The sequence below is a fragment of the Neophocaena asiaeorientalis genome, unplaced genomic scaffold (assembly GCF_003031525.2).
Source record: "Neophocaena asiaeorientalis asiaeorientalis breed wild unplaced genomic scaffold, Neophocaena_asiaeorientalis_V1.1 scaffold848, whole genome shotgun sequence".
NCBI lineage: Eukaryota > Metazoa > Chordata > Mammalia > Artiodactyla > Phocoenidae > Neophocaena > Neophocaena asiaeorientalis.
In genome coordinates, this window is record NW_020172362.1 from 743,921 (window position 1) to 767,639 (window position 23,719).

Consider the following 23,719-nt stretch of genomic DNA (forward strand, 5'->3'; position numbering starts at 1 on the left):
ACCTGTAAAACATTTGCCCTTGAGCAATGAAACTTCCTTGTACACATTCTAAAATGAAGTGCTTACAAAATGTGTCCTGGGTAACCAGATAAGATGCTTTCCTGAATAGAGTTCATTATAATCCAGTTAATGTTTAGAAGATGTCTAAGCTATCATGATGACTCTATTTTTGAGGTGCTTCCTTCTGGCAAGTAATAGATAGCAGGGCTCTTTGCTTACTGGAACCCTTCTTAGGTTGTGATTAGAGACACTGCAACTGTAAATAAAAGGATGTAGGATCTTTTATCTCTTATTCTCTTTAAAGAGAGAAGGGGCATGTATCCAGCACACTTAAAACAGGATTCAAGTCATTAAGGCAGAGGTTAAAGAGAAGAACTGCAGTGAATCTCTGGTTTACCCATGTAGAAGCAATACCTCTCAATTTATTTCTTCTCAAGCTTTCTTAAAGAATACAAGCCACCCATAGGAGCAGCCCTACCAGCTCCCACTGGCCAACTGGTGTTTGTTAGAATTATCATCATTATTATTATTATTATTATGCTTTATTACCCTAGGACGCATTATACATCCTAGGATACAGGGTACATCATATGTTTCTTAAACAAGGAAAGAATATTTTTACCTCCCTAACTATAGGAAGTCCGGTGGAAGGGCGCACTCTGGGTTGATTCACTGACTCAAAGATTTCATCAAAGACTCAGGATTTTTCATTCTCTCTGCTCTGCCCTTCTTGTGTTGCCCTCATTCTCAGACCACTAGCAAGACGGCTTCCATAGTTCCAGGCAACACAAGTAGACACAACAGTATGCAGAGGACATTGTCTCTCATTCTGAGGATTTATGAACCAGTCCCAAAAGTCCTCAGAAGATTCCCCTCAGTTCTCACTGACCAGAATTGGGAACATATCCATTCCTAAGCCAACCACAGGTAAAGGGAACAGAATGACCATGGTCAGCTGGGGTGCTGGGTGCTGGGCAGTCAGTTGCAATGATCACTACTTGAGCCCTGGGCAGCTGCTAAGCAGACCAGGTTTGGACACAAGACCAAAGAGTAACCAACTCATAGGCATAATTGAGTCACTGAAATTCTTGTTCTCAAAAATTTGAACTAAGAGGCATAGAGCCTAAGGGAGTTGGGAGTTAGCTCATATTAATGGCAGAATACTACATTAAAATCCTTGAACTTAAGCTGATGAGGTCCTCAGAGCCACCTGAGTCTCACCTCTCCTGGACCCTGGTTGCTCAGTTTTTCTTTATTTCCATAAGCCTCCTTATAATAAACCCTCTTTACTTAAGCTAATAAATAGGTATAATTTCCTTGCAAATAAAATGCTGTGTTTAAGGTACCCTTACTGAAAACTGAGATCCTAGAGTCCAAGCCAACTTATGGTCCTATTATGACACAGCTTCTAACTGAGCTTCAAATTCAGTATGACCAACCATGCTAGTGTGCCCAAGAGGGAAGGGTTTCCTGAGCCCAGGACTTTCAGTGCTAAAAACTGGTTCCATTGGTCACCCCAAATTCAATAACATATACCCTGAGAAAAAAACATAATTCAAAAAGAGTCATGTACCACAATGTTCATTGCAGCTCTATTTACAATAGCCAGGACATGGAAGCAACCTAAGTGTCCATCAACAGATGAATGGATAAAGAAGATGTGGCACATATATACAATGGAATATTACTCAGCCATAAAAAGAAATGAAATTGAGTTATTTGTACTGAGGTGGATGGACCTAGAGTCTGTCATACAGAGTGAAGTAAGTCAGAAAGAGAAAAACAGATACCGCATGCTAACACATATATATGGAATCTGAAAAAAAAAAAAAATGATTCTGAAGAACCTAGGGGCAGGACAGGAATAAAGACGCAGACATAGAGAATGAACTTGAGGCTATGGGGAGGGGGAAGGGTAAGCTGTGACAAAGTGAGAGAGTGGCATGGACATACATACACTACCAAATGTAAAATAGATAGCTAGTGGGAAGCAGCCTCATAGCACAGGGAGATCAGCTTGGTGCTTTGTGACCACCTAGAGGGGTGGGAGATGCAAGAGGAAGGGGATATGGAGATATATGTATATGTATAGCTGATTCACTCTGTTACACAGCAGAAACTAACACAACATTGTAAAGCAACTATACTGCAATAAAGATGTTAAAAAATAATTGACTGCATTTCCTCATTATATAGGATAAAAGGCCTCTTGTTCCTATAAACAACCATGGGGATGAAAATATGACAACGTTAAGCAAGGATAGGTAAGTTTTCCTGAGAAATATCCTAAAAGTGTAGTACACTATGACAAGAAAATGGGATTAAACAACCAGGGGCTCTTAAGCCATATTTTCTCCCTGTCTTTAAGAGTATAGTCAGGGATGTGACAAAACAAAATTCATTCTCTTTCTTCACAGATATGAAAGGGCATCTTATTTGTAGCTATTGTAGGAAAGGCACCAAGATAATGAACGGAAAAACCAATTTCACCTGAGGCTGTGGGCAAACTAGTGGAATCCCATTAGATTCAGTAATAATGTCAGGAAAAAAAACCCAGGCCTTTCTCCTACCTGTCATTTTACATCAGAAGTAGCATGGTATTCAAATTTTTTTATGGAAAGCAACTCTGATCTCATTAGGCCTGTTCTTCCTTTCAGGATTCCATATCCCCCAGTAGCACACATGGCTCACTGATGACAATTTGATTCATTTTCAGAGTCTTCCCCACCTAAGAATCCAACATATTAGGCACCAAGAAATATTTGTTGGACAAACGTATGAAGGAAATGTAAAAAGGGGAAAGAGAGCAGTAGCTGGATTAAAGAAGTTGCTAATATCAGAACTTAAACTTGGGTGTCAAACTTTTAAATAAAAATTAAGACAAAAATATTTATGCATGAAGATATATATATATATATGCATACACACATTTATATAATATATATATAAATATATATCTTTCTGCCTCCCCATTTCCCAAAAGGATATGAGGAACTTGGTAAAAGGAAGAAAAAAATAAATTAATAAACTAAGATTCTTAATGGGAAACAGGAGGAAAAAAGTAAAGATTCAAAATATAACAATGAGTCTAGTGGTTGAGACTGAGTGAAAAGACCAACTGTAATCTTCCTGACAAACAAGACTAAGAGGAACATGTGATAAATCACATAAGTCATTTTGATCTGAGAAGAGGAAACTCACTACTTTCCCAAGCGAGATAGAGCTTTTCCTAGAACCAAACTCTGATAGAAATTTCCTATGTAAGGAGGGAGCAGGGATCACTTGGTGATGTAATAGACAATTATTATTTTTAGAATTTCAGAGCAAATGCAGAAACATCTGTAAAGATGGAACCTGATGAGGTTTAAGTAACAGCTAAACTAGTCACCTTACTTACCAAGAAAAAATTTAGGTTCACATAGTTGGGTCCATAAATAAGCATACAGAATCAGAAATCAATAAAGGGGACACACAACCTTGCACAGATTTTTCCCTATAATATTTATAATGTATAGTAATAGTAAAAAGTAACAACAATAAACAAACACACATGCACATTTACTATATATCTGATTTGGGGGTAAGTCCTTTATCAATATTATCTCATTAGCATTTGCAACACTACCTAATAAGCATTTCTGATGTCTAATAAGAAGACAGTCAAGACTCAAAAAGGTAAAGAACTTTGTCCAAGAAACTTGTCACACAGCTAAGTCAAAATAAAAACTCAGGATTCCCTGACTCAAATTGGAACAATTGTAACCTCTGTACCTTCCTGCTTCCCTCAGTAACATAGTTATGTCTGAAACCTACTTGTTTTTTCATGTAAAATACTGGACCAACAGACTCAAATATGCCCTTTTTTTTAGAAGAAAGATGGAATAAAGTTTTGAAAGTATATTTAGAAAAGTAATGATTCTATAGCTTTGATATGTTATAATTTAGTTTTAAATTACACTCAAGTCATTTAGAGGACATCATACCTGAGAAATTATTTGAAGCAACTTGTCCTGGATCAGAGCTCCCTAGTTAGAATGAGACTTGAAACAATTGTGGAAATAAGAAATATTCACCTAGCGCTCCAGGCAGCTTATCAATTGAATGGCTATGCAAAGCACTGATTACAAAGCCCATTGAGAAAAGGACCCAGTGTCTATAAAATTTTAATCATTTCCCTAATAAGAAATAGACTTTTCAACAGAAACAAGTACACTCCACAATGCATAAAGGAAACAAAATCTTATTTTTAAGAAAACAGAAAATAAAAACTTTATAAACACCAAAATAAAAGGAGAAAGAAATAGACTTTTCAGATGTCCTCCACATCATCTCTAACCAATGCCATGTCATAAAGCAATGGTGGTCTCCTGATTTCATCACCATTGGCCCTAAAAGCCAAATCTTCCACTGGGATTTGCTACACTCAAGTTTGGGGATTTCTCCACATCTCTAACATAATGAAAGTATGCATAGTAAGATATAAACTCTATATTTATGATGAACTTCTTCTGACTTTTCTCCAGCTTTATTGAGATATAATTGACATATAATATTGCATAAGATTAAAGTGTACAACATATTGATTTGATAAGTTTATCTATTGTGAAATGGTTACCATAGTAGGGTTAGCCAACACCTCCATCACCTCGCATGATTACCATTTCCTTTTTTGTTGTGAGCACATTGAAGATCTACTTTCTTAGCAACTTTCAAGTATGCAATACAGTATTACTAACTATAATCACCAGGCATGCTGTACATTAGATTCCCAGACCTTATTTATCTTATAACTGGGAGTTTGTACTCTTTGACCAATATCTCCCCATTTCCCCCCCATCCTCCAGCCCCTGGCACCCACCATTCTACTCTCTGTTTCTATGAGTCTGGCTTTTTTTGATTCCACATATAAGTGATATCATATAGCATTTGTTTTTCTCTGTTGGACTTCACTTAGCATAATGTCCTCAAAGCCCATCCATGTTGCTGCAAATAACAGGATTTCCTTCTTTCTCGCAGCTGAGTAATATTCCATTCACTATGTAAACCACACTTTCTTTACCCATTCATCCAAAAACAGATGCTTAGGATGTTATCTTGCCTATTGTGAATAATGATGCAATGAACATGGCAGGCGGTGGGGGGTACAGGTATCTCTTCAAGATCCTCATTTAATTTCCTTTGGATATATATCCAGAAGTGGGATTGCTGGATCATACTGTAGTTCTAATTTTTTGAGAAACCTCCATACTGGTTTCCAAAGTGGCTGCATCAATTTGCATTCTCATCCACAGTGGACAAGGATTTTCTTCTCTCTACATCCTTGCCAACGCTTACCTCGTCTTTTTGATAATAGCTATTCCAACAGGTGTGAAGTGATAGATACCTCACTGTGGTTTTGATTTGCATTCCCAGGATGATTAGTGGTGAGTATTTGATTTGCATTTCCATGGTGATCAGTGATGTCTTCATGTACCTGTTGGCCATCTGTATGTCTATGTATGATCACTAGCCATCTGCCAAAGCTCACTGTCGCCACCGTCAGGAGCACGCACAGAGAGCCGGCCACAGCGTGAGGGGGTGTGAGGCGAGGCACACCCAGCACCCGGGATGCTCGTGGGCCAGTTGCAGGGATCCATGGGCAAGGTGTGCCAGCAGCTCATGGGCATGATTCTCGATGGATCAGGGACACCGTTAATAGGATCCACATCCCTTTAATGCCCTCCGAGAATCTCCCAGCCTCTTTCCACCCCCAGTCTTTCAGCTCACTGATTCAGTACTCTGAATGGAGGGAAAGAGAAATGGGCTTCTTTGGCAGCATCCCGCACAGCTGAGGAAGCCAAGCACTCCACTTTCACCCGAGAAAGAAATCACGGTCGAGAAGATCTCTCTTGGCACTGAAATGTGCTGTCTTGGTGGGGAGGGGACACTGGGAAAATCAAATTGCCTCTCTTACCCTCCGCAGTACACCCAAACTTGTAATTTTTGCTCTAACAGAAGTTGCTGGAATTTCTGTGCTGGAAACCTGGGCTTCCAAAAAGGCTCTCTCATCTGTAGGTGATTGTCTAAGATGGTGCTTTCCAGGGGCTGCCAGAACACAGCCAAGAGGGGCTAGGGTCAATTCATGGGCCACTGCAGGGTCCACAGTACACACCGAGGTTGGGCATCCTGTACCAGGGGTTAGACCCCTCCCGGGATGCCTTAGTGTATGGTGCTGGATCCCAGAGCTCGCACAGCGCTACTTTTATCCATTGACAGATGCCAAATTGTTGTTACTGAAGGGAGGATACGCGCAAGGGGCGTCTTATTCAGTCACGTTGCTGACGTCACTTTAACTTCTGACCTTCATTTGATGGGCCAACCGGGTAACTTAATAAGCCTATTTTTGTTTTGTTTTGGTTCCTCAACAATCTTTATTAACTGAAGGGTTGGGAGCACAAAGACTTTCTAAAAATTAAAAAGTCCTGGCTTTGAAAATTCTCAATACTTTATTATAAAATACTTTATTATAAAATATGAGAGAAAATTAGATTTAAGAAGTCTTTCGTTAATGAAAGATACTTGGAAAACGTAGTGCCAAAACTCCATCTTAATCCTTTGCCTCAGTCCACTTGTATCTAAGCATATATACAAGTATGTATACATGCATATACATACAAGTATATATACAAACATTTATACAAGCATATATACAAGTGTATATATACAAACATATATAGAAGTATATATATACAAGCATATATAGCGTTACATTCAGGGTAAGCATGAAAGGGAAATGATGGCTTTTGATGCCATTTATAGAGACTACAAAAGCTGTGGAAATTTTCATTTCCAAAATGCTGTGCGTCATGCTTAATTTGATTTCCCTGGAAGAACTTTATTGGGGTTGCCGATCTTGAAATCCCTCCAATCACTAGCCCCATACACTGAAGTGGGCAGATGAACCAAGCCACGCCAGTCACAGCACTACGTCCTCTGGGACCAATGGTTAGCCATGAAACTGGCACATGACCCTCAAAATGGCAACAGGAGTCCTCCTTGGACTATTTTAATAATGGACATTAGGAAAAAGACTGTCTTTATCCCACTGTACAGAGAAGTATAACCCAATGAGCTGAGAGTTTCCAGGAACATTATTTTGTTACATAGAAAAAAAGGCAAGTACGAAGTAGCAAAGGATTATATCAACATGCAAGCAAAATGGAACAGAAATAAGAACATAAAAATAGCACTGTTTGATCCCTTGATTTAGCCATCTACCTATGTCTGCAGTCACCACTGGACTTCCCTGACAGATGAGTCAATAATTCTCTCCTTTAATGTGAGTGGATTTGGGGGTATTCTCTCTTACAATATTGATTACATGAATGAGCCCAAAGAGGGTTAACTCCAAAGTAATCTAAATTACAAGCCCCTATGTTTTAGTGATATTTCCTCCTGATTTGTCTCACAACATGATTTCAAATAAATGTTTATAAACTGATGAAAACTTTACTTATATACTTGCTGGAGACATACTATCTACATAAAATTTAGAAATCAGATACTACAGGTGATAATACAGATGTATGGTTACCTCTGGATGCTACAATGATCTCTTCATTCTTTCTCTCATTTCTTCTGTGGGAAAGGAGTCATAGCTCAGAAATCTGGGCTCTCTTGATTATAGAATTTGAAGCCTCTACAAGATTTAAACCCTGAACTACAAGCCTGGATGCTTTCAGTTATCAGAGTACTGGCTATTAGATCTATTCAACTTTGTGCGTTGTCAGATGTGAAATTGTAGCTGCAACTGTGGTGCTTAAATACATGTGTCAGACAGAACTGCAGACAGCATCCTCTGTGGATAATGGAAATGACTGGAGGACTGAGGATGACACAAAGTTCCACTTGACTTCATTATTAACTGTAGAACAAAAAGCAACGCAAATTTAAAATTCTCTTACTATTCCGTATGGCTAAAAAGGCTGTCAACTGCCACTATAGTTAACAAATATTAGTTTTATTAACATAGATATTTTCAAATGCTGAAAAGCATATAGAACAAAACTTCTACCCCCAGATAAACCTTAATATTTTTAAATGATAAAATCATTACACACATATAGTAAAAAAATTCATGTAGTTTAGGAAAATATAAGATGAGATGTAAAATCCTCTCTCCTCCAAACCTTGTCTCTAAATCTAACTATTAACAATAGTTTTTTATGCATCCTTCCAAAACAAAAAGTTATAATTGGCTAGCATATGTGTGTCTGTGTATATATCCTTTTATTTATATAAACGAGATCATTCACACTGTTTAGTATTTTTTCTTTTTACTTAATTTTCCATCTTGGAGAACATTCATAGTAGCTGATAGAGATTTACTTCATTCCTTTCTTTTCCCCAGTTTTATTGAGAAATAATTGATATACCTTACTGTATAAGTTTAAGGCATACAGCATAATGGTTTGATTTACGTATGTTTTGTGTGTGAAATGATTACTGTAATAGGTTCAGCTAACATCCACCATCTCCTATATATACAACATTAAAAAAAGGAGAAAAAATGTTTTCTTTGTGATGAGAATTCTTAGGATTTGCTCTCTTAACAGCTTTCCTAAATATCATAAGGCAGTGTTGACTATAGCCGTCGTGTTGTACACTACATCTCTGGTATCTATTTATCTTATAACTGGAAGTTTGTACATTTTGACCACTTTCCTCCAAGCTTCATTCTTTTTAAAGGTTCTTCAAAGAACCATGATTTATTTAGCCCATTTCCTATTGACGTGTATTTAAGTTGTTTGATTCTCAGGTTTTCTGCTATTACAAATAATGCTGAAGCATGTATGTATGATATATGTACATATGTAGGCACACATACATATATATCACAAATACATATATATCACAACATACACATATATCACAAATACACACTTACAGATATTATAATGATATTTATCCCCTGTGGTAAAATCTGCTCTGCTACTTAACTCACAGGGCAAAGTACAATTAATAAGGCCAGCATGTGCTCATCACCCATGGAATGAAGGTGGTACATTCTGCGAATGTAAAGAATCACATTAATTTCTTATCCTTAAAGATGAAATGGTTTCTTTTTATTTGAGAAGAGCTGTAGCTGAGTTTTGTTCTAAAGAGTGAAGTACAGAAAGCCCTTTCCTCTACATCCTATTTCATGCTTTCATCTATATTCTTAGATTTAATAATTGGCTTGTCAAGCTTTCCTATTTTGCAGGAAAAAAATTAACAGTAAGAGTAGAAACAATACTCACTCCATTTCCGCAGCAAAACAATTAACACCTTGTGATGTGTTTATGTATGTAAGTGGGAAAGGACAGGCTTTCTTAGAATTTTTTATCAGGGTATCCAGTCCTTCCATGAAAGTAGCACTCCATCTCTATACTCAGGGCATGTTTATCTATAAATCCTATTTGTGCATCCATGCTTATCTCAATCAATATGCACACAGAATACACAATCTATTTTTTCATAAGCCTGGTTCCTGACTCTTTCTTGAAGCAAAAGTCACTTAGTAATCACCAAAACTGCACCTCTAAGAGTGAGAAAACACATGCTTTTGATAAGCACTCATTTAGCTTTTGCATATGCACTTACAAGCCCCCAGGCCTTCTAATGCAGTTATGCAGCCTTGAAACTGAACTTCAGAAGCTGATAACTAGGTTCCATCCACCAGTAGCATATCTCACAGTGCATTCATTATGACATTCCACATGTGCTCCGTGTGAATTATGAAAATAGGGAAAAGGGAAATCATTTCCACAAGGTTTCCTCACCAAGAAAATATTAAGCACACCTCCAAGTTAGTTTGCCCCTCTCACACAGTGCTTGGTTGCCATGGGTTACCACTTTCTCTGATGCATTTATCCCTGGAGGAAGAATGTTAAGATAGCAATGAAGGGAACTACCACTGACTACAAAAGAATAATAAATGCAAATAGATTCCAGGATAAAGTCATTTTTAAACCATAGCAAAGGCTCTAAATTTGTACTCCATTTCTTTTGCTTTTTTCTTTTTGAGGGCAAAGTTTTGCTATTCCAACTTTAGCTGCTTTAACCAGAAAAAATTTTTTTTACTGAATCTTTAAAATAATGTATTCAGCCACTGTAAGTCCTTTCAAAGAAAAGAAATTGTTGGTTAAACACAAGGACGTTCCACATGAAACTATTTGCTTCAGAAAAAGAGAAGTTGAAAACAGATAATAATATTTTTGTTACTAATACTGAATTGTCCTTTTGGGTATGTGTGTGTACAATTATAAGAGAAACAGAAATATTTGATCAGAAGGTACATAAAAGCACTTAGAGCTCCGGATCTGTTTGATCTAAAGGAAACCTAAAAATAGGGCTCTAAACTTGCAAAACAAAATGCAGGCTGCCTATCCACATACCAAAAGGCTTCCCTCTATAGCTCCTTAAACAACAACCACTGAAGTAGCACTGAACTAGGGGCATAGTTTCCTCACGACATCATGTAAGTTGGTATGTTTGTGTTTTTATCAGGTTCTTATGAAGATTCTAAAATGACAGTAGGGAATTTTAAGAGAAGAGTTTTTGTTTGTTTCTTTTTAAAAGCATTTGAAGTACCATATCTCAGAAGTAAACACTGTTAATATTCATTGTATTTATATTCATTGATTAAAGCTGGATGACAAATTTTCAAACTCTTGTTACATATTACCAAATTGCCCTTTAAAAAAGCTACACTCTCACCACCAGTGTATCAAAATGTCCACTTAACTGAACCACTGGGGATAGTAAAGGATATGTTGAGACTGAGGACTTAACGTTTTTTATTTTGCCAAATCCTTTGCTCTAATTCAGGGGTCACCAAACATTTTCTGTACAGGGCCAGATAGTGAATATTTTAGGCTTCTTGGGCCATACAGTCTATAGCAAGTAACCAACTCTGTTGTAGTAGCTCAAAATAAGCTATAGCCAATTTGTAAACAAATGGGCAGGCTGTGTTACAATAAAACTTTATTTACAAAAACAGGCAGCTGGACAGATTTTGTCTGTGGGCCATAGTTTGCCAACCCCTCTCAAAACTCTTAGTCGTGATTTTTAAAACCTATCTTTTGATAATTCTTATAAAGAAATCTATAAGGAATCGTGTGGTATGTGTTTGTCTGTATTCTTATTGTAATACTTATAAACAAGTTCATTCATTAAGAAAACAAAAAAAGGAAAGAACAACTTAAAGTTGACTGTAGAAACTTTTTAACTTCCAAAAATCATAGCAATCATCATGACAACAGCTAAAGCTCTTAGAGCAGTTTACAGCGTACAAAGCCATTTCTCATTCATTAACTTATTTGATCTTTAAATACTATGAAGTAGCTATGATTATTCCAATTTTACATGTGGGGAAATTGAGGTTCAGTTTATTAGCTGAGAGACTCAAGGCCAGAGGCGACCCTGTTACTGCAATTGCTGTTCAAGTTGTACCAACCGGAAAGCCAGCACTGAAAACTCCTGACAGAACACACCCAGCCAGGTGAAATTACACACATGGACTGCCTCTGCTTTTCAGGTAAATTCTTTATTTTCTCTTGAAGACCTGAAGACTTTGTCAGTGGGAATGGGTGGTAATTAGTAAGATAAGAGATTGATCTTATATTCTAGTCTGCTAATGTTTGTTTTGCGCCAGAATTGTCCCTGTGGCACTGAGCCAGAAAGAAGGAAGCAACTATAAATGCCTACGCAAAAGCCTAAAAAATAAATTCACAAGAAAGAAAATCTATAATTAGGGAAATTGTGAACTAAATCTGAAGACACATTCACAAACTCTGTGAATTTATACAGTAGTGAAGACAGATTGGATAACCCATAGCAAAAAAGAACTGCAATTATTTTTTTCCTTCCAGGAATAAAAGATACCAGCAAAGGTGCTAAAACATATTGAAGCAAAGAGGTGGATAATTTTTCCTGAATTAGAGAGTCAGTGTATTCTGTAACCACAAAGAATGTTCCTTTTTTATTTTTTTAAGGAGTTTTTTCCTGGCACATACCATTCTATTTTTTTTTTAACATCTTTATGGGAGTATAATTGCTTTACAATGGTGTGTTAGCTTCTGCTATATAACAAAGCGAATCAGCCACACATATACATATGTTCCCATATCTCTTCCTTCCTGTGTCTCCCTCCATCCCACCCTCCCTATCCCACCCCTCCCTGAGGTCACAAATCACCGAGCTGATCTCCTTGAGCTATGCGGCCCCTTCCCACTAGCTATCTACCTTACGGTTGGGCAGTGTATATACGTCCACGCCTCTCTCTCCCTTTGTCAAAGCTTACCCTTCCCCCTCCCCATATCCTCAAGTCCATTCTCCAGTAGGTCTGTGTCTTTATTCCTGTCTTACCCCTAGGCTCTTCATGACATATTTTTTCTTAAATTCCATATGTATGTGTTAGCATACGGTATTTGTCTTTCTCTTTCTGACTTACTTCATGCTGATTTTGACAATTTTTTTCTTCCAGTCTGGGCTGCATGCACAGTCCTCTGGCAGACATGAAGCAAAGCTAGGCACAGCCCTTGCACTCCAGGGTGTCTTCTCTGAGACTAACTGTCTGTCTTCACCTTTGCTGCTACAGGACTCTTCCATCCATAGTCGGTAACAGTGAGGCTGGTCTATGGCCACATATTTCCCACTTAGTCCCTGTTGTTCTCCAGCACTTGACTCAGGACCTTAAGAAGTCCCTCACCAATTTTTTGTCCCTCATTTTCCACAGTTTCTGAATTCAGCTTGCTACACAACAGCTACAGAGGTATGCTGATGTTGTCTCTTCTTTGAAAGGACTAGGCAAGTGTGGTGGTCTTGTAAACAGCTGGCTGCTTGATGCCACATGTCCAGCTCTGTTGCACACAGATGGCTTGATTTCAAAGTACACTTGCTTTATGGGCCATTTGCAAAGTCAGCACTGTATTTTGGAACATGAACAATCTCAGAAACAGATGAGACCATTCACCAGAGTGCAGCAGGGAACTGTTAAGATTTTCTTTGAAAACACAGCCTGAAAATGTTTACAGAATCCTGTGACATAAGCAACTCAGGGCCCTGTGGGGAGCTAATCCACAAAATGGGTTAGAAGGAAATTGGAAGAGGAAGAGTGAAGTGCAAGAAAGCTGGAAATCGATCTCTTGGTGGTAAAGTAACAGTGCTCAGAGTGATTTAAAGTTCCAGGTCCTTTCATTAAATTATGTAACCTCAGCAAGTGAGTTCAGCTGTCTGGGCTGCATCTTCTCCATTGTAAATATGGGAAAGACAATGTATTCTATGATGTCTGTGTGAAAATGAAAGGAGAATGAGTTTTCTAGATTGTCAAGTGCTACCCAAATGTAAGGTACTGTTACACAGTTCCAGATCTCGCCCTACTAGGGATCACTAGGGATGTCATAAATTATTCTTGTGCAGATTTATCAATAACACCTAAGACACACACTGAACATCAACTGGCACTTCAATAGCATCTATATGAATGCCTGGCACACAGCCAAGTCCACTTGCATGGAATGCACCTTAGGTGGAAGCTAATTAAGGGGGAAAAGAATTTGTATCTGTGATTTTGGGAGTGTTGCAGTATACTCAAAAAAGAGCTGAAATTTCAAGATTTGATGAAAAATACTTAAAAGAATAATCATCCTGCCCAAGTTTGTGTATTTTTCCCATAAGGTATTTGATTACCTTCATCTTACGCTCACCTTACTGGTCCTAAAGAAACAAACAAAACAAAAAACTGATTCTAAACTATGTGGGAAGGACTCCCCTGGTGGCACAGTGATTAAGAAACCGCCTGCCAATGCACGGGACACGGGTTCGATCCCTGGTCCAGGAAGATCCCACATGCCACAAAGCAATTAAGCCCGTGCACCACAGCTACTGAGCCTGTGCTCTAGAGCCCACAAGCCACATCTACAGAGCCTGCGTGCCACAACTACTGAAGTCCACACGCCTAGAGCCCGTGCTCCGCAATGAGAGAAACCACCACAATGAGAAGCGCACGCACCACAACAAAGAGTAGCCCCTGCTCACCGCAACTAGAGAAAGCCTGCGCAAAGCAACGAAGACCCAACGCAGCCCAAAATAAATAAATAAATAAAAAATACTATATGGGAAAAAAATCTAGAAATGCACTTTTCTGACCTTTATCATATAAGAATATAATATACTTCTATTGGATTGAACCGTATGTAATTGCTTTTCTTTTTTTTTTATTATTATTTTTTTTTTTTGTGGTACGCGGGCCTCTCACTGTTGTGGCCTCTTCCGTTGCGGAGCACAGGCTCCGGATGCGCAGGCTCAGCGGCCATGGGTCACGGGCCCAGCCGCTCCGCGGCATGTCGGATCTTCCCAGACCCGGGCACGAACCTGCGTCCCCTGCATCAGCGGGCGGACCCTCAACCACTGTGCCACCAGGGAAGCCCCTTTTTTATTTTTTGCAAGATCCATGTTTTACGCTTCCTCTGTATTCCTGATATTGATCTCCACAATGCTAAACACATGGGAGGAGACGTTATGATCCACTGAGCTTTTGTTTTTTAATTCCTGGGGTAGGTAGACTAAAGTGAAACAGAAGCCAGAAGGGTGGCTGTTTAGTTCAGTGTGTTATTATGGTTTTACTAAAATGGAAAAACAAATGAAGCACATTGGCTGTTGTTTCCTAAAGATTTCACTCTAGGTCTTAGGCATCATAGTTCTCTAGGGCTACGAAAATTAGGCCCACCCATAGGTCAGGATAAAAAAGAATAAAGATAGGAATCAAGAACTTCACAGGAGGGACTGAAAGTGTGTAACATGCTCCACGTCTCCCTTCTTTTCCTGTGAGCTTCTCTGGAGACATCTAACTAGCCCATGACCCATCTCTCCCCCTACATCTCTCCCTCTCTGGCCCCCATCCTGGGCCATATCTGACTGAATGGGGCAGCTACCTTATCCAAAACAGGACAGTCAGATTTAGAATTGGGAAAGTCTCTGCGCATGGCTGCAGCTGTAATTGTTAACTCTGGAGCAAATAGTCCATGAAGTGGCAGATATTCTACCATGGGGATTGGAGACCAAAGACCTCTGGTTCCCAGGGAGGATGAAGCCAATGAGCAGATAGGAGACAAGCAGAGTGAGGGTGAAAATACCAGACACCCACCCCCCAATCTGAGATCTGGCTATCTTCCCACTCTTGGTTCTAGGATCTATTCCTGCATTCTTACCAATAATCACTTTTTTGTTTGGCCTGCTTGAATAGATTTCTGTTCCTTGCAATCAAGAGTCCAAGTTAATACAGTGGAGATCTATTTTGGAAGACAGGGGGAAAAGGAGCAAACATAACTTGGTGCCTTTGGGGACAGATAAATTCACTATAAACCTTACTTCTTTCCAGTGGAGTCTTCTCAGCCAACTCAAGCACTTGGTATTTCAGTTAGCCATACACTCAACCATCATCCTTATCTTCTGGCTTCTTAAAGTTGAAATTCAGTAACCCCAAAGTGTGAAAAAATGCTATACAGCACATTCTTTTCCTTCTAGCCTAGCAGATGCACAGCTGCCCTCTGAGATTGTGCTACTTTTCCACAGGCCACAAAAGGATCTTCATTACTGTTGGTGGGATCACACATACTCTTGGTGTATTGGTGGAGGAACCACACATCATGAATGTGTAAGAGAAAAATTAGCATAAGAAATGTTACCCTCCCCTGCTAACTTTTTACTTCCTCTATTGTTAGTGCCATTTTCTTTATTCATCCTTTATCACATACACCAAGAATTCTCACTGGCCTATCACCTATTTCTACACCTCAATACAAGTTCATATCCATTTATCTACCATCCTCATTGGTCTTCCTTGCTGTTCCCATAGCATATACATGCTTCAACAATATTGTTCTAAAATACACATTTTATAAATGCCTTTTTACTTCCCTACCTCTCCCACCAGGCTGGGAGCTCTTCATTGGAAGAGGCTGTGTCTTATTGTTATAACCTCCATGTCTCATACATTAGCTAACAAATGTGTGATTAATGTCCAATGCGTGAGTGAGTGAATGATTAAGTGAGTGAATTAATGACTTTTGCTCCCTCTGGTATTTCTCAAATTCTAGTCATATACTTTAAATGCATTCTCTCTTTCTTTTATTGTCACAATAAATGAGCAGCATGCTCCTTGGCTGAGCTCCTATAATTATATCCCTTTTCATTTAACACCTCACTCTTACCAAATCTCCCTAAGAGAGTTTGATAGTCTTTTTTTTTTAATCGTTCAAATTTCTATTTTGATATGCGGTATGAGAAATGAACTCTTAAATCAACTGAACTTTATGGAAAATGAAACAGCAAACAAATCAGACCCATGTTAAAATAGAAGGTCTGTTAAATGTCCAAATTTAAGGATATAACAGCCACAGATAAACTTCAATTCTATAGTCTTTTTTCAGGAGATTGAAGTCTTTCCAACACAACTTTACTATGAACTGGTCCAGAGTGCTCAACAGCATATGGGAATGCTTAACAGGGATGGTTTTTGATGTGTCAACCTGGCCAGCTACAATTCCAGTCATTTGATCAAACACTAATCTAGCTATTGTGAAGGTATTTTGTAGATGTGATTAAAGTCCATAATCAGTTGACTCTTTAAGTAAGGGAGCTCATCCTAGGTAACCTGAGTGGGTTTGATTCAATCAGTTGAAAGGCCTTAAGAGCAGACATAAGGCTTCCAGAAGGAGAGGAAATTCCACCTGTGGGCAGCAGCTTCAGCCTGTGCCTGAGAGTTCAATCCTTCCTGTCCTGAGCTCACCCTATGGATTTCAGACTTGCCTAGCCAGCCCACAGCTGTGCAACCAATTCCTTAAAATAAATTTACTGATATATGTCTCCTCCTGGTCCTTCTTCTCTCAGTGAAATCTGGGTGAATACAGAGATTATCAATAGACTATACATAGAATAAAGCCATGTGTTGGCTACCATGTTTCACTGCCCTCATGCTTTCATTTCCTCCCCCTCTACTCAATAATTTCAAAAATGGTCACATGGGCTGAGGGTAACTTAAAGATCTTTCAACCCATCTTATTAGCACCATAAATTTTTACATAGTCTTAAAGAAAAATAATCATAGTTTGTTGGATAAAACAAAAGGTATCATTAATTCAAATATAACATGGATTCTATTCTTTTCCTTTGGGATGTTCTGGGATTTTTCTTCAATTCATGTTTTTACCATCACATATGTTATATTACAAAACCCTGTGACATGCCCTTTGTCAATCTAGGCAACCACAGCATGTAGTACTGCAAGTAAAATCTGCTGTAATAAATTTTCAGTAATGGTGGTGGCCTACAGTTTCTAAAATCTTTCCTAGTCCTTGACATTCATTATTTATTTCTCCTTCATCCTATTTGCCAAGGGTCCTCAAAAAGCTTTGTATAGTGCAACAGCAAATCCACAAGCACAGGAACGCTTATATTCTTTAAAACTCAATTGTGCTACTCACTTCCTAAGCTACCATGCCTGCTATTAAATATTGTGTTTCTTCTTCATTTTGCGGGGCCTTAGATTTGTTTGTCCTCTTCCCATTTTTAATCACTTTTCACGCCCATGTGATAGTTCCCCAATAAAATTTTCTAGTTTCACAGCTTTTCTTCGGTGTCACCTGACTTTGTCCGCTTTCATATAATAAGCTGAGTACCCTTCTCTTCATTGTTCTAATAGGAATTCTAATAGCTTCAAATTTTTACCCATCAACTTTCTCCAGCTTTTTAGGAAAAAAATCAGTTGTTGCTATAGCTGGAGTTTCAAGGAGTATTTTATTCACTTTACATTTTGTATCTATTGTTATTAGTTGTGATATATAATTATTGTTGATTTAATTAATCAGCTTCCTCATTTTATGCCCATATTGTAAACTCCATTTGAATGTTGTGCTTCAATGCCATATTCTGACCAAGTTATTCTAAGCATCTGGCTTCATATATCAAGCATTGGTTGCTTTGGGCTCCACCATTTTTTCTCAAGATGTAAATTAATGTCTTCCCCAAACTGTCATTCTTATAGTGCAGGAAGGTGAATGCCTTTAAATAAATTTTACATATCTTTTGAGGAAGTCATGCATTCAGAAGTCTCTTATTTTTCATGAACTATATCTTCCAATTCAGATTCCATGCAAGAGAAATCTCACCTTGGTATAGATAGCTCTCTTGTCTTCCTTTAGGAACAATGATTTTCCCCTTTGTATTCAGCTTGATTGTTGGAACTAAAATCACATCAAGTTTCTCTTCTCTCCAGCCACATAAACTGCATTGTTAGTCTCCCTCACTTGATGCTTTTTGTGTCGTATGACCTACTCTAGCTTGCATTTAATTTTCCCGAGCAATTTTATGTTTTACCCACTCCTCTCTCTCCTTGTCCCAAGTGAAAGTCCACCTTCCTATTATTCCCCCCCACTTTCTTGGTCCCCTTTTGCTGCCTACTTCTCTAAGGGTTCCAGACTTATTTACATCCATTGTGCCAATCCAGCTTGCTTTCTTGGCTTAATTTTAAAAACACTGATTGAGCAACCAGAATATGGAAGGCAGAACGAAGAGGTAGAAAAGGAGTATCCTGTGAATTAAAGAACTAAGAGTCAGGTAATAAGGAAAAGCTTCAGCTAACACACTAGCATTTGCTTCTAGACCTAATGAGGTCTAAAGCATCTTACACACTGCATTTAAAAAGGGAGATCTTTCTAAAATGCGCATCAGATCATTTTCCTGCTTAAAATTGTTCAGTGAATCCTCACAGTCTGCAGGATGAAATCCAAACTCCTTGGGAGGCCATTTGTCATCTGATCCCTGAATATAGACCTATATCTCTGTGTGCATTCCTATGAATACATGTACATATATGTGCATACCTGTGCATGGATATTCAGGTACAGGTGGGCAGTGGACAACAATGTTTGCTTCCCCCCAAAATTCAGATGTTGAAATCCTAATGTGATGGTATTAGGAGGTGAGACTTTGGGGAACTAATTAGGTCATGAAGATGGAGCTCTCATGAATAGGATTAGTGCCCTTATAAAAAGGACACAAGAGAGCTCTTTTGCCCTATTTCTACTATGTGATGACACAGCAAGAAGATGTCCATGAACCAGGAATGAACCAGGAATGTGCCCTCACCAGACCTCGAATCTGCCAGCACCTAGACCTTGGACTTTCCAGTCTCTAGAACTGTGAGAAATAAATATTTCTTGTTTAAACCACCCTTCAATGATATTTTGTTACAGCAGTCAGAATAGACAAAGATAAGTGGGGTGAGTGAGCTAAGCCAGAAGGCCTAAAGGAGACTAGAAGTCCACAATCCTGGTGGGAAAGGCAGAAAGCATGACAAATATGGAAAAGTGTACAGGTGGTTGTTGAAATCAGATATGAGGCAGATTTTAAAGACAGAGTGAGGGCAAGGCAGTCAGAATCAAAGAGGAACATGTAGTGGAAGTTCTGAACACAACCAGCTAGCCTTTGCAGCTTTTGTTCATAGTTGGCTCCATTTTAAAAGGCGAGATAAGGTAAACGTTGTACATGCCCTTCTCCCATGACCTGTCCCTGGGCAGTGGGTCTTGTGGCTGCCCCGGATTTGTCAGATGGCACACACTAAGGAACTGTTGAGATGAGTGGTGGTCTGAGGCTCATACCAATCCCTGCAGCAGGTGTTGGAAGTTGTTGTTGCTCTCTGTGGTGGCCAACTCCACTCACACATATTCTGTTTCTCTACCTTAGACTCTGAGGGGTAGCTTGAGAATCGGGGTGGGAACAGAGTTTCTGAGGGGCAGATGGGACAGGGAGCAGTGAAAGCCAGGGTGGGTCCACAGGCACAGAATTGTAGGAAATGGAATGCCATTACTGTTCTTGATCTTAAATAGTTCCAAAGAGTTGGCCCCTAGAAAAATAAGGTTTCTTGCATTCAGACTGTTGTCCTGATGCCCACAGCCTGTAAGAATTAGCACTGAAGGGCTTCTTGACATAGAAAATGGTGTTTATAGGTCTTCTTAAGTAACTGGTAGCTTTTCCAGGTATGTGCCATATGCTGGGGTTGTGGTAGTATTGGGGTGCAGAAAAAAATAAGAGAAACTGTAGGGTTTTTTGTATGGAGAGATGCTGTAAATCATTATACGTAGATTTAGCAGGGTTGAGATCCATGGCATGTCAGATTCTATGTAGAAGGGGCCACAATATGGTCCATTAGACCATTCGTGTGGGGACGAGCCTCAGAGGACAGATGGTTCTGGACAAGCAGGATTCTGAACTATGCCTTCTAGATTCATGATATAAATACCTGGAATCAAAGGTCAGTTTTATATTAATTGTGGAGGAGGAATTCCCCTAATGAACAGAGTACAACTAACTGTTATGTGTTCTGTGTTCTGCCATCTTGGTGAGGGTATCAACCCTCATTGTAGCCATGGGAAGGGAGCAGGTCCATGATGAAATCCATCATAATGGTAGTCTATCAGCCCTTGTGCATTAAGAGCAAATTTATTCTCCCCTTTGGAATTCTGGGTGTGTCTGGCCCAGGCACGTGTATCTCAATGGTTGCTGTGCAGGAATGGGATTTGCCAGCTAGGGCTACCAGAAGTCCCTATAGCCATGCTTCGGAGTCTTGAATGGCTTTTAAAGGCCAGCTATAGTTTGGTAATATGGCAATACGGCAGAGCTACAGTATTTGAGTTGCCTGGTTATATAAATAACTAACAGACAAATAATCCATTAGACAAGATTCTACCACCTCTGTGTTTAATACCTTTCGGAAGCCATCCCTAGGTCAGTCTGAATTCCAGCAAGTATTCAGCATCTGCAGGTTGACTCCACCAGATTTCCTCTAAAAATCTGCTGAATGGCATATTTGACAGCTGCTAAATGGATTCAAGAATACTAAATGTATCCTTGATCTTTGGTATGACTTTCAGAGTACAGAGTTTCTGTCACCCCCTGATATTCTGGCTCATGAGAAAAAGTGGCTGATCATTCATGTGCCAGATGTATAGTGGATATAAAGCTCCATATTGGAAGACTGAGGCCCTTGTGACTCAGCTTTAGTCAAGGTACCTGTTTGCCCTGCTGCTCCAGGCTCTGTTGGTGTCCCTGGATAGTCATAGGAGACGGTCTTCTCCTAGGCAGTGCTTCCAAACTATGGGGAAGTTAACTTGGAACTAACATTTCTTTGGGGACAAAACTGTTGCCACTGCATTGTTGGAGACATGCGTTTCAATGGAAAAAGTCAAGATCAGGCAGAAATTGTACATCATTTAGGAACAGAAGTTAATTTTTCTGTAGTATAACAGTCTGAGATGTGTGTTTCAGGTTGGCTGGTCCCTCAGAGTCCCGGGCTGACAACAGCTCTGCCACCTTGCACATGTGGCTTCCAAAGCTGCTCAGATCAGCCAGCAGGAAAAGTATAGAGAGACTATGGGGAAGGCAGCTCACTGCTCACTGTATTAAGAGCCCCAGCCCGGAAGAAGCAAACATCACTTCTACTCAATTTCCATTAGTGAGCAGTCTCCTGGACCACAACTAACTGCAAGAGAGTCTGGGAAATCTCATTCCTATCCAGATAGCCATGTGCCCTGATTACTATGGAAGAACGGATGAATAGGATTGGTGGGCTGCTAACCTAGCAGTTTCCATCCTAAGTGGATACACTTTTCAGGTCGGGAGTTCAAATACATACTGGTCTCTTTCAGGTAATGTTCAAATCATGTTGGCTCCAACAAATGCACCTTTAGCAGAGGATTTCAATCAGGGACTGGACGATTAGAGTCATTTGGGAGGTTTTTTCTAACCATATATGTACAAATCCTATCTGGATCTACTCACAGACCCAATATTCTGCTTGGATGGGTTGGTCAGGATGGGTATATATATTTAGATAAATTCCCCCAGGTGGCTCTGACATATGTCTCTGTTGAGAAGCACTATGTGAAAAGATAGTGAGGCATTGCACAAAGAGAATGGTAGCACCCATTCAGGAATTTCCAAGCATCTAGATAGGTGCTTTCCAGTTGTCACCCTCTGAAGTCCAAATGAGGTGGGCCTTAGAGAGACCCCTCAGGACTTGAGCTTTAAGAAGCAGATCTAAGGAATCCAAGGTGAGTTCAAACAACCCCAGACAGAGACAGCAGTGAGGCCCCATTAGGGGTGGTGTCAAGCAAAAGCCAATGAGGAAAGTATCAGGGCTTCCCATTCCCCAGCAGTGCGGATCTGGGAGCAGTGTCTGTGGCATGAGGGAGACCAGGTTGGGTAGCAAGCTGGGTCCACTTCACTGCAGCCAGTTCATCAGAAAATGGACTTAGACATGGGAACCCACTCGCTCCTTTAACTCAGTGGTTCTCAACTCTGGCTGCACAGTAGAATCCTCCAGAGAGCTTTTAAATTTGTCAGTGTCCAGGCCTCCTGCCAAGACAACTGAATCAGAGTCTCAGGGAGGGAAGGCAAGCTCGGGGGTCTCTAGTTTTGTTCATTCTCCTCAGGTGTTGCTGAAGCAGAGTGAGGACCTATGACCTCCGCCTTAGCTCCTGACCTCAGGAGCGGGGACGCACACCACTCTGCCTCCCGAATTTCTCTCTTCAGCCTCTGTGCCCATCAGCACAGCCATCTGCTGCCCGCTGTGCACAAGTTCATGCTCTTCTCACCCAGGCCTGTGTTTTCCAGGCGCAGGCAGTAAAAAAATGGTAGTAGTAGCTCCATCTTTGCGGGTGATAGAAAGCCAACCTCCCAGGAGGTATATGGTACCAGCTGAGGAGCCATGCAGAGGTGGCTACCTGCAGTGCTTGGGCTTGAGGTGAGTGAGTTCACCTGGAAGAGACAAGGGCCAGATGAGAAAGGGAAACTAGTAGGAGGGTCAAGAAGTAGGGACCACCTGAGGGGGGTCCTAGAGGTGAGTCTCTATCTCAGTGGAGATACAGAGTCAGGAATTTAGAATCAGGATGACAAGAATAAGTAGTAAAGCAAGCAGGTCTGGATCCCACATGGATGTGAATGGGATGGGGTTGGCCAGGGCCCCATGTAGTTTTCTTTACCGTCACCTAGCGTGTGTGTTTACATTACAGGCACATCAATTTAAAGTGCAGGAGAGGAGGTTGACAGTCACAAACTGAACTACTGACAATGCTAGAAATGCACCCACAGGTGCCTCTAGCCTCCCCACACGTACCGAAGCTGTTCTCTCCATCTGAAATGCTCGCTACGCCCTACTCCCCACCAAGCTGCCTTCCGCAGCACATCTTCTGTACCCTGTTTCTAATTACTCTACTGCAAATGTTATTTCCTTTACTGGATTCTGAGCCCCTCGAAAGCAACAATTTTGTCTTGTTCATCACAATGCCTGGCACTATGTAGGTGCTCAATGAGAGTATGTGAATGCCTGCTGTCAAAACAAATGTCCAATGTGCTGGGGAACAAAGAATAGGAAGCAGCCTGGAGCATCACAAAAGGCTCTGACAGAGAAGTAACAGGTGAGCAGGGTCCCAATGGACAGCTTTCCTGGCAGAGTGAGAGGGAAACATAGAAGGAACATCCTACTAAGGACTCAGAGGTTTAAGACAGCTCAGCTAATTCAAGTGGCTTGGCATTACCAGTCTCGGTGCTCCTTTTTCTCTTTCATTCTGAGCCTCTAAAGCTAGGTAGGCTTTCAGTATTTGTCTCTACCCTAGGATGGCAAAATCTTGTCAATTTGCAT